General features: G+C 29.0%; 1 long non-coding RNA gene across 3 annotated transcripts in view; it reads right to left on the reverse strand.

The window, feature by feature from the left end:
• Positions 1-1476: 1476 nt before the first annotated feature.
• LOC148781985 (uncharacterized) overlaps positions 1477-12864 on the reverse strand; it is a 43121-nt gene continuing 31733 nt past the window's right edge. For 2 of the 3 annotated variants that reach the window (XR_016056703.1, XR_016056705.1), the window contains one exon: positions 1477-1684. This is a non-coding gene — a long non-coding RNA (uncharacterized LOC148781985). Of the gene's footprint in view, positions 1773-12864 lie in introns of all 3 variants that reach the window. The other variant, XR_016056704.1, reaches the window with a different exon arrangement.

Below are 12864 nucleotides of genomic sequence, written 5' to 3' on the forward strand. Positions count from 1 at the left end.
ACTTTCCACCACATTTGGGTAGACCAACTTTTTTTATTTTTGGGCAAATAAGACTTCTGCCTTTGATTTCCTCTCTTCTTTTCCTGATTCTCAAACGAGGCGAATACTCCCTTAGATGTTGTTTTTCCCTCATACTTGACCAACGTTTATAATGGTGTTCCAGTTAATTACTTGGTTTTACCTTTCATTTACTTTAAGAAAGGAAATATCAAAGTATTCTATGTACCCGCAGGAGCATTTCAGAGATTCACTACGCCCACTCCCCAGGGCCATTTTGGGACTCGTACTTGTAAAGCCTGATTATATATCAAATCCTGGGTATACAAATTCCGGTATTTGTAAAATGTGGTTTAATGATCAATGTCATTTGGGTACCTTGTAAATTAACTTCGCAAATAACAAATGCTCTCTTTAGTTCATCTAAATGTAAAATCAGGTTTTCACAATAGGAAAATTATTTCATGCAGGTTAGACTGCATTTTTATAAAATGTGGTCTCAAGGTATAAAACGTCCATCTTTAATTGAAATTAAGAGTCCAAATCTTTTCTTCTTAAAATCAATATTTTTATTTTTAAGAGTCGACTCACTTCTACATGGACTCATAGAAACTGTCCTTGACAATACAATATTATTATATTAAAATATATAATACCAATATTAATGATATTGAAGATATTTCATGAATAATAATGATAATGACATCATCATCATCATCATTATTATAATTATTATTATTATTATTATTATTATAACTATTATTATTATAATAATAAGCTCCTCAACCAAGCAACCAACCTCAAAGAAGAAATTTACGAGCGTACCTCAAGAGAAGAAGAACGCTCTCCTATCAAATAGAGATCGTATAATTTATGGATGGTCAGATCTATGTAGTTAGGTTTTAGGAGATCAAAATTCCATTTTTCTTTTTTAAAGAATATTTAAGTGATTCACATATGGATCACAAACTTTCACATTAAAAAAGTCCTCCCAAGCCTTTTGCATAACATAGTAAATATACATTTTTCTCCCACGGGTGCATGATATAAGTGTTATTGGAGAGAGTTAAAAAACATAGAACATAGTAATAACAACATAATGTGTTAAGGATGGCAATGATGGTCAAGCGAAAATTTACATAAGAACCGGAAAAAATGTCTATTATAACGGTTTGACCCAAAATTAGGACGATATTACCAAGAAAGACAATCCTTTTTTTTTTTTTTTTCTTTTTACAATTTTGCTCTCAGTTCGATGTTTCTAACATCGGACCACTCTTAACCCCTTTCCGTCTGCTTGTCCCCTTTCCCCATTAAGTTAAACCATTTTTTTTTATCAATCTGATATGTTATGAGCATTACCTAATCTCCGTTGATGGACCAGAGCTATGCCTGCTACATCTGGTTGATGTTTCCTATGTGTTGTTTTGGATAATAGGTTCGCAACACATACAAGAACATTGGAAGCGACCAACAACATGCACGTCACACCTGCATCTTCATTTACTTCTACTAAAATATTATTTTCAAGATGCATATTGTCAAATTGCTAGGGTCACAACTCGCAATAGATGCCATATGCATCTTTAACTGCTCCAATGAGTCACTCCCAATATACAAAGTAGTTTTCACATTCCCATGCTTGTAGAACATCCATCCATCATTTAACCTTCTGTCGCAGGAACCACTGTAACGACATAACAACCTCACTTCACTTGTAGCTATTGTGATGACTCAAATGATGACTTTATAGAGTTAAAATACTCAAAGGCACCCTAAAGCCAAAATGATAGAGCATTTAAATTCAGTGAGCCACTGATCAATAATACAATTTTCAACGATTCCATACATAGAGCACTCAAATGTCAATAAACCTATGAAATATCACATCATTGATTCAATGAGGAACAAAACTAAATATAGAAACTTTTAGCAATTCTCAATTCTCATAATGAGATGAAACATAGAGATATTGATTTTTTCGATTTGTATTAAATAAAAACATTAAGCAAACACATATAGAAACAACATAGAGCTCTAGTTTTCTATTTGAACATGCATGTTCATTATATAAAGAATTAACACTTTAATCAACACTATAATCTACAAAACCAAATGCAATAAAAAAAAAATCAGATGAACAAATTTTTTTTCATCTTCGAATTTCCTTTTTTGTGAAATTCAACCTATTCTATAGGATAGCAATGGCAACTCACAACAAATTTAATATTTCTAATAATCAATAACAACATAAAATTTAAGAGAAAAAAAATAACAACAAAAACCATAATCAATATTTGTGGTACATTCATACAAAATTGAAACAAACTTGAGAAAGAATTGACTGAAATGGAATAACCCTAAAATATATGGAACATTTCATGCAAAAAAACAATAGAAAAAATAAAAAAAAACTGTAAATGTACCTAATTTATATGAAAAATAACGATCTTGTGGCGACAAGAGATACAATCCAATCCAATTGAGAGAGAGAGAGAGAGAGAGAGGGAAGTTTTCCAAGAGGAAGTTATTAGAGAGAAAGTGAAATTTTCGAAAAGCGAGAAAGATGGGAAATTTGGGAGTTTTTAACCCTAATATTGGTATGATGTTTGAAACATCGGACCAAGGATGAAAAAAAAAAAAACGAAGACGACTTAACGAGATCGCTAGTGTTTTATCGAGAAGGGGGGTTAAGAGCAGTCCGATGTTAGAAACATTGGACAGGGGGCAAAGTTGCCAAAAAAAAAAAAACAAATTGGGGATTTCATCCTTTTTGGTAATATCGACCTATTTTAGGGTCAAACTATTATAACCAACTGTTTAAAAAATGGATCGGTGCCCCGGATCGGGCACCCAAAAACCCATCCGAATTAGTGAATCGGCGATCCGGATCGGGAATCGGCAGAATCGGTGGGATTAAACCTTTAAAAAAATCCAAAAACATTTATTAAAATTCATTATAAATGTTGTTTTTCAGGAATCCAATAAGAAATGGGGGTACTACATTATTAACTTTCATTTTTTTCATCAATATGTGAATATTGAGATGTTTTTTCCCAATATTGACTTATATTAACCATTAAATTTACATCACACAAGAGAAAAATCATAGAATTATCATGTATGAAATATATAATCATACATGAACTACAATAAAGAATGGATTAAATCGATGAAAAAATGGCCACCAAAATCTCGAATTGACGGAAAACCCTAATCCACTAAAAAAAAAGCCCAAATTATTACAACTTAACTAACAGTAATCCAAAATTTTTACAACATATCTAACATTAATCAAAATTTTTTACAACATATCTAACATTAATCCAAAATTATTACAACCTAACTAATTATAATCTTATATACTGAAATTAAAATTGTTGGTTTACATTTTAGAATTATTTTACTATACAAATAATAACAAATAAAAAATATCTTATAATATCATGTAATTTAAAATATATTATTGACAACTGTAGCAAAAAATAGTAAATTATATAATTTATAATACAAATAAATTAATATATAAAATGTAAGAATTGGTTATCAATGTAGAAATTATTAGAATACGTACGAATTTTTGAAATAACACTTTAATTTTTCAAAAATCAAATTTTTTAGGTTTCAAAAATCAAATTTTTTAAGGTTTCTAGAATAATCGTAGCTCAAATGCATACTTGAAAAGCATAATACTTGTTGTATTACTTTTTATTTATTTTTTGGCAATAAATACTTGTTGTATTACTTTCTTTTTTTTTTTACAAGAAAAATAAGAAGACGGTACTACCCAAGTAACTTTTATTTTTTTATCAAAGTAACTTTTATTTTTTTGTCAAGGTAACTTTAATTTTTTTTTGACAAAAAATTATTTTTTTGTTAAGGTAATTTTTATTTTTGTCATAACTTTTATTTTTTTTTACCAAAGTAACTTTTTTTTTTTGACAAAAAAATAAGTAAAATGGTGGCTACTCAAGGTTCAAACTAGGAACCTCTTGAGAGGAAAAGAAAACTGATAACCAACTACACCACATGACAATAGTTGTCTTATTTTGTATAATAAAAAAATATATTCTATTACGTTCTCAAGCCTACGTACCTAACTAAAATCTTACATCGAAAAACCTAAAAAAGTTTGACATCCATAAAATACCACTTGGTAGCGCGATCTGTAGCGCGCGTGAAAAGGATGTCAGTCCGTCTCACGTGGCAACGCTTGTACACGCCCGTCACACATGACGACACTTGTACATGCCTAACTCACCCGTGTTGTGATGTCATAAACCGTTTCATGACCCTAAAATCGTCCAACTCGCCTGGTTCCTCGCCCGACTGACCTGGTTCCTTTCTAAACACAGGTAGTTTCCTGTTTTTAGCTAGAATCGACGTAGGGTGACTGCTTCACCCGAGTTTGTGGTGACTCACTGATTTTTAAACCACTGGTTATAACTGACCTTTTTTTCCGATCCATACATAAATTTCCTAAAGAAAAATTAATTTGAAGGCTTAAAATTTTTATATTTGGCAAGGGAAGCCAAAAGATAATATACTTTCGTGGGAGTATGATGTCCATTTACTCCCCCAGGTGAAACCCACCTAGAATTAATTTTAGGATCCCAAATTTTTGGGGTGTAACATCTTCAACCCATAAATTAATCTCAACAGAAAAAAAAAAAAAAAAAAAATCTTTCCAGATTGAATAGAGACCATCTAATTTTGATATGGTAAGATCTAACGGTCAAAAACTAAAATTTCAAATTTTATTTTTGAAAATAATTATCTAACAATTCTTAACGGGTTCGCAAAATTTTAGATTAAAAAAATACTTCCAAGTAAGTCTTCTGATCGAGGGAGTAGAGATAAACTATGCTCCTTCAGGAGCATAGTATACTTAATTTTCGCGTGCGTGGAAGATGACCAAACGCTTAAGAGGGGTGGGGAGATGCGATAAACTAGGAAGGGTGTTGTGTGGAAATTACATGCACTTCTTTCATGGTCCCAAGAGTGGTCCTCCTCCGACAAAATTATTGAGTCTTGGGGAAAGAAAAGTGTTCATGGTCCCAAGAGTGGTCCTCCTCCTACAAAATTATTGAGTCTTGGGGAATTTAAGTGTAAGTAGTCTTATACAGAAGGCATGAGATTAGAAACTTTCAAGTGTGCCTATCACGATGGAAAAAATTAAGAAAGAGAGAAAAGAAGAAGACAGAGGAGAGAGTCAAATCGTGTGATTTGGGTTAAGAGAGTGAGGAAGAAAAGAGAAGATTGACCTACTTGTAAAAAGGAAAGAGTATGATTTGGGTTTGAAGATTCGATTACAAGGGCTCATTAAAAAAGAAATAAACAATATTACCAGGGTTTTAACATTTTGACAATAAAAGAAAGGTTTTGTTAATTATCAGAAAAAAGAAAAGGTGAGAAGAAGTAATATTTAAAACCAGAGAGTTTCCATAACTTTTCAAGAGCCTCATGACTAGAAAAGCGAAAGGAAGGGAAAGTAAAGAGAGAAAAGTTAACGAACAGTGAATAGAGTTGAATATGCAAAGGTAGTTCATTAGTCTGAGTTCTAAGATTTGGAGTGCCGACTTTGGGACCAACAACCCACAAACATCCTGTCGCTTTGTTTTTTAATTGAAAAGATGCATTTGTTTTGTTGGTCCCAATAAAGTGCTATACGCTGAATTGTTGGAAATACTTTGACAAATAAAAAAATATTTGTTTTTTAATTGAAAAGATGCATTTGTTTTGTTGGTCCCAATAAAGTGCTATACGCTGAATTGTTGGAAATATTTTGACAAATAAAAAAATATAAGTATTGAAGAAAACACTTACAAATGCCCTTCGTAAGGTTCTAGAGTCTTTCATCTATTGCTCATCATTGTCCAAAGTTTATTATGTAATTACGGTTGCAAAATAGTGTTCAAATTTTAAGATTTTTTCTACAAAAGAGATTTATCTGAAATTTGGGAATTGTTTTCATCTGACCAGCTCACACCAAAATAAAATACTGAAAATAATTGTCAAAAAAATAAAATGGCTAAAATACCTTAAAGGGGTTTAGGTTATTTTGGTCATTTATGTCATACAAATTACTTTTATTATATTATTTTCTAGTTCGACGCACTATGGCGCACCTACCTACAATTTCATTATTAAAATTAAAAACTATTGGATAGTCGTGACTATGTGATTGAATTTGGACGGTGATGGGCTATAGGTGAAGTATTGTAGAACTTCACCTATACGTGTTGGTAATGATTCTTTTACCATTGATAACTTCTTGCGATGCGATATTTATTTAGGGAAATGACTAGATTATTTACGTGTGTTTTGTGATAATGTAGTAACATTTGATATATTAAAATCAATAATGTGAAGAGGATATTATTCTTATTATACTTAATTCAATCATAAAAATGTACGTAATAATAGTAAATTAAATCGATTAATATTAATATTAATATTATTACTATAACTGCATATACAAAATTAGATAAGAAATTTATAGCAAAATTGAGTTTTATTTTATAAACTTAAATAGAGTCCCATTTATTTCATGTTTTACAATCAAATCCTTTACTTTATTTTTTTGGGTAGGTTAGTGGGGAAGGAGCTCCTACCTATAGTAGGAGTAGAATTCAAGACCTCACCTTTGGACACCCACTACCAATGACTTGAGCCCATTTCTACGTTTTGAAAGCCTATTGCACCTTTTTTTCATCTCTTTTTTTATACATCATGTTAAATTCAAATTTGATATGTATATAGTTCTTACTATTAAACACCCACAAAAAAATATTTTAAAATGAAATATTTCGGTGAGTTTCTTATAGGTATTTAGTATTCCTATGAAAATGAATAATTTAGGTGAGTTGATCCAATTTATCGAATAAATTATTAAAGTTAAAATTGTAAAGATGACAACAAAGATAGACATACAAAATTTCAATAAAGTAAAAATGAGGAATAAATTGAAAACCATCTCACACATTATATAAAAAGAGATTATATGAGTAGGATAAATCATTATATTTACTTATAATTTGAAGTGCATTTGCAATTACTGTAATATACATTACAATATTATCATTAATATTATCATTGTATTATTAATATGGTTAATTACAGTGTAAATAGTTATGAATCACATTGATTATTACATTAAATTAACTTTGGATGAATATAATTATTATAAGGGTGCGGTTTGTATAGAGCCTAGACCCTAAATAATCAAATTAGAGCCTACCTTCAAATAGTGTCGAGAAAAGTGGTTTCAATACTAGAAATATTTGTGATAGTCTTAAAATATATTTTCATATTTATTTATAAAGTTTAAAGCTTCAAAAATAGTGTAGATGGACATATCTATAAAATCTTGAAAATTGACGGTCCAAAAATGGGTTATAAAATACACTATTTCCAAAACATGAAAATCCACTTTTTTCTCATGCCCATGCATCTTGATATCGATATGAACTATTTGAGGGTATTTGAGGTATCAAAACAACCTCTTCTAATGAAATTTTTGAGTTAGGCTCTTACTTGATTGTTTAGAGCCTCGGCTCTATATAAACTTTCCCCTTGTTATAATTGAATTATATAACTACAATAATAATCGTTTTGTTGTTTATTAACAACATATAAATGCATAATTATAATTATGAAAGCATAATAAGCTCATAATATTTATGTAGTTTATATAAGGTGGCAACCTTTCTTGTAGAAGTAAAATTGTAATATTCTAAGCTAGCCATTTTAATTGGATAGTATAGATGTGACACAACTTTTAATATAATTTCAAAAATTAACATGCCTTTTAAGATTAGGGAAAGAATCTAATGAGATCATTTACCTTTAACAAAAGTTGGTTACAATTAATCTTGACCATTGGATGTGAAATTTGGTGGCTGCATTTATTTCATTGACCAAGCTCAAAGTTGAAAAGAAATTTTCCTGAATTTTGTGATACACCCAACTATCAAATTTCATATCGAATGGTTGTAAGTAATTGTGACTCCCTATACCAAAGGTAAATGGTCTCACTGTATACATTCCCTTAAGATAATAAATCTAAATCATCCAAATGAAATGTATGGTGTAGATTTTTGCACTATTAGTTCTTATATAAATTTTATCCTTATAATTATCACTATGTAGTACCTATATTATCATATATTTAAATACGGGTGACGTTTCTATAAGGTTGCAACTTTAAACAATCCAATTAAGACGAACCTTAAAATTTTATCATAACATGTAATTTTGTTATAAAAACTTCTTAGTATTATCTTAAAATATATTTTCATACCTAATTAGAAAATTTTAAATTCCAAAAATGGTTAAAATCAAGTAGATCTATAAATATATGAAAATCTTGAAAATTGACAGTCTACATAATATGTTGCAAGATGCACTATTTCCGGGACTCAAAAAAAAAAAACAAGTTCATATTCATACATCTCAATGTCGAAATAATCGATTAGAGCGTTTTTTCAACATTAAAACACATTTCTGATATATTTTTGAGGTGCATCTGTGATTCTACATTTTAAGGTTGCAACCTTATATAAACTTTTCCCTTTAAATAATTATGAGGTACATATTTATTAAAATAAATATCAAATTATTTTTAGTTGTTTAATAATTATGAATTATAATATTTATTAGAATAAAATAATCAACTATGATAATATTATGTTATTATTGATGATTAATATTATATAATTGCTAAAAAATTTACTAACTAAAAAGTTTGTTATTATAATAATTTAATTTTTGGTATATACTGAAAATATGAATATGTATTTATCACTCTAATATTCAATTAAGAGTACTATATATCTATTTTGTGATTTGTAATTGCAATCACTATATTTCTGTATTATTAGTAGAGTATAATATTTTATAATTAACATGTGTTAATTATCATTTTTTTTTTTTTTAGTAGTTCAGTATACTATATATCTATTTTATGATTTGTAATTGCAATCACTATATTTCTGTAATTATTAGTAGAGTATAATATTTTATAATTAACATGTCTAAATTATTATTTTTTTATTTATTTTTTAGTAATTCAGTAGGGAAAACAGGTCCCTACCTGGTTTTTTAATAGATTAGAGAGTTACATTTTGAAAGTGTTAAATGGGGTGTCAGCGATAGGAATGGATACCACGATGTGGTAACTAAGTGTGGGGATGCTACCACCACGACTCCAGCCCATTTCCTAACTTGTCATAATTATATTTATACCGATTATGAATAAGATTTATATTATATCTATGATAATATAGGTAATGATAAGTAGATATATGAGAGAGATATAGGTATACATGTGTTGCATGGGAGAGATAATGATTAAAGACAAATACAACTGTAGATGAGAAAAATAAAATTTAGAGTAAATTAAAAATCAATACAAGAAAATTGTTATATAAAAGAACACTTGTCATATGAATAACTGGGTCACCTTCTCACTTAATATATATCTAATAAGAAACATATACTTTGTATGTGATTGAAAAGTGTTTCTATCGAATGAAAATAAATATACATTTCTAGATAAAATGCAATACAAGATTGTGAAAAACAGTAATACTTATGGTAATTTAACTAATACAAAAATTCTCTAAAGTTATAAAGTAGTAATAAAATAAATTTTCAAAGTATAAAAATATAGAATTAAAAAATAAAACTCTTAAGCATTTTAAGATTAATTCTAAGACATATGAATTTATGATTAGAAATAAAACATTCATAAATAATTCATGATTAAATGTTCATAAATAATTGAAAATAAAAAACCAAAGCTATTATATAAGATCTTGAGAGAATCAGAAAAGCACACCTTCTCTTTTTTCCCTCACCAAGTTGAATTTCCTAAATATCTTTTTCTATAGGAAGCACACCCTTACATTGATATGTTTGGTAAAATAACCATCCTAATAAGATGAAAATTTAGAGAGAACTAAACTGGAAAGTCTCTTGCAATCTACCCAAACGGATTTCTAAATATTTGCCTAAAATAATTCTTAAATTTCTCAACTAAAAGATTTCTTAAAATCTCTCTCTATTCTAAAATCTCTTACTAAAAACCTAAAACCTCTCTCTCTCTCTCTCTCACTCTCTCAATCTTAAATTATTTTCCAAATCTCTCTCTCTCTCTCTCTCAATCTCACTCTCTCTCTCACATACTCTCTCAATCTCTGTCTCAATCTCACTCACTCTCTCTCTCAATCTCTCTCTCTCTCACACTCTCTCAATCTCTCTCTCTCTCCCTCTTTCTCTGCCCGTACAAATGTTAAGGTACTCTCTTTGTTTCCCCTCATTAGTAAAATCTCTCTCTATCCTATATACTAGCAAATTCACTCACCCATATTTTTTTTGTCTCTTTGATTTTTGGATTTCTTCCCCCCCCCCCCCCCCCCCCGCCCCCCCCCTTTAAATTTATCTAAACCTCCATTTAAATTTCCTACCTTACATTCATTCTTGCAAATAGGGTCCCTTTTATTTTTGTGGCTTATATTCACTCCTTAGCAAATAGGGTCCCTTTTATTTTTGTGGCTTATATTCACCCCTTACGTCTGGCTTAATTATATAATATAGACTAGTAACATGTACACGTACACGTGTTGTTGAAACATTATATAATATAATTGGTAAAAGTATTATAACAAATAACATAGTAAAGAGAAAAACAACTCTCTCTTTTTATCCAATATGAATGAAAGGTCAACAGTTATTCATTGAAATGGGTATGTTACAATTATACTATTCACATGTGATCATATATGGCATGAATTTCACCATATTTGTAATATTAACAAAAATTGCCAACCTTATGTTATAAAAGTAACATGCGCACCTAAATTTTTATAGAAGATGTAGTTCCAGCATTGAAAATCCTACACGACTTGAAAATTCATGTTCAACCTTAATTTATGAAACTTACAATTTAAAAAATGTACAGATAGAGCATATCTATAAACACTTAAAATCTTGAAAATAGACAGTCCAGATGACTAATTACAAGATACACTATTATTGCGACTTAAAATTCCTATTTTTCTTTATATTCATACATCCCGAGGTCAGGATGACCAATTGGAAGATTTTCCAACTTCAAAACAACTTTTTCTACTGGAGTTTTTAGGTGCACATTACTTTTATAGTATAAAATTGCAACCTTATATATACGTTTTCCAATAAGGAAATAAACATGACAAAGATATTTATAATTTTATTGTTATTAAAGTGTGATTAATAATCACACTTATAGCAGTTTATAATATATCAGAATAATTAGTTACGAGTTTAATAATTTTTGTAATTATTATAATACTCATTATAATATAAATTTTTTTACTATTAATATTGCTAATAATGTTCATAACCATTAATATTGAAAATAGTTATCTTTTAAGAACTATATATAAAATTATCATAATCATAACTAATGAGATTATATCTAATGTTTATAAAACTAATGGATACGTAAAATCGTCAAGACTTTTTTAGATTTCAACTAAAAACTAGAAAATACATATTTAAGAGAGTGATTGAAGGCACATATTTTAAAAGTGAACCAAAAAGTAAGAAATGAAATTTTTATTGAGAACTTAGTAGGCCCCTAATTTTAAGAAATCAACTTGGTAGAAAAAGAAATCCATAGGTAAAATTAAAAGAAATTCAGGCCACAAAAAAATATAAATATTTTTATGACAATGAGCAAAATGTTTTTTTTTCTCAATATGAAATAATCATTATAAGGACTTTTTATGCAATTAAAAAAATGGAACAATTTTTATGACAATGAGAAAAAAACATTTCTCTCTCAATATGAAATAATCATTATAAGGACTTTTTATGTAATTATTTTCTATATATTACAAAATATTTTGTTCAATTTGATACATCTTAGCTATACATACATAAAAATGGCACCTAAAAAATTCGGAAGAATGTGCGTAGTAGGATGACCACGATTGCTTTTGAGAATACACATGCAGGAGAAACAATAAACAATTTAAAAGTTTGTATAAATATGGATCTAACATTTGAGAAACGTATAAATATAGATGTAATATGATTATGATTGATATCACGTAGTACATATTCCATTAATCTTAGAGATTGATTTCCCATTTAAGCAACAAACCAATCTATTACACCTGAAAAGAAAATGGAAAAGACAACTGCCTATCGACGCACAGCGAATACCTCTAAGAAGAAATTGATATTTACCATATGGGAGAGGTTTGTGTAGAGCCTAGGCTCAAAATAATCAAATTAGAGCCTACCTTCAAAGAGTGTCGAGATATGTGGTTTCAATACTAGAAATCTATGTGATAGCTTTAAAATATATTTTCATCTTCATTTATAAAGTTTTAAGCTTTAAAAATAATGTAGATCGACAGATTTATAAAAACTTGAAAATCTTGAAAATTGACGGTCTAAAAATGCGTTACAAACGATACTATTTTCAAAACTTGAAATATGTTTTTCTCTCATGTCCATACATATTGACGTTGAGATGATCAATTTGAGGATATTTGGGCATCAAAACAGCCTCTTCTAGTGAAATTTTTGTCGTAGGCTCCAATTTGATGCTATATTTGTCGATGGGAACCAATGGTCTATAAGCCAAGTATATCTGCACAGAGAGAATGTTACGACATCCGGCGTTCATTGAACAATTGAACGGCTCCAATTCAGCTCCATGCAAATATAGGTGCCTAATTTGTATTGTACATGTGAAATATATAGAGAAATTATCACTAATATACCTTAATTTTAAAAAAATCGTAAAAAAACCCTAATTTCCCAAAACCTCGCCCACACCATTTTTCCCAATTTTTGAGATTTTTTCGACGA

Source organism: Amborella trichopoda, chromosome 5 (genome assembly GCF_054954075.1).
Source record: "Amborella trichopoda isolate Santa Cruz 75 chromosome 5, AtrichopodaSantaCruz75HAP2 v2.0, whole genome shotgun sequence".
NCBI classification, from domain to species: Eukaryota; Viridiplantae; Streptophyta; class Magnoliopsida; order Amborellales; family Amborellaceae; genus Amborella; species Amborella trichopoda.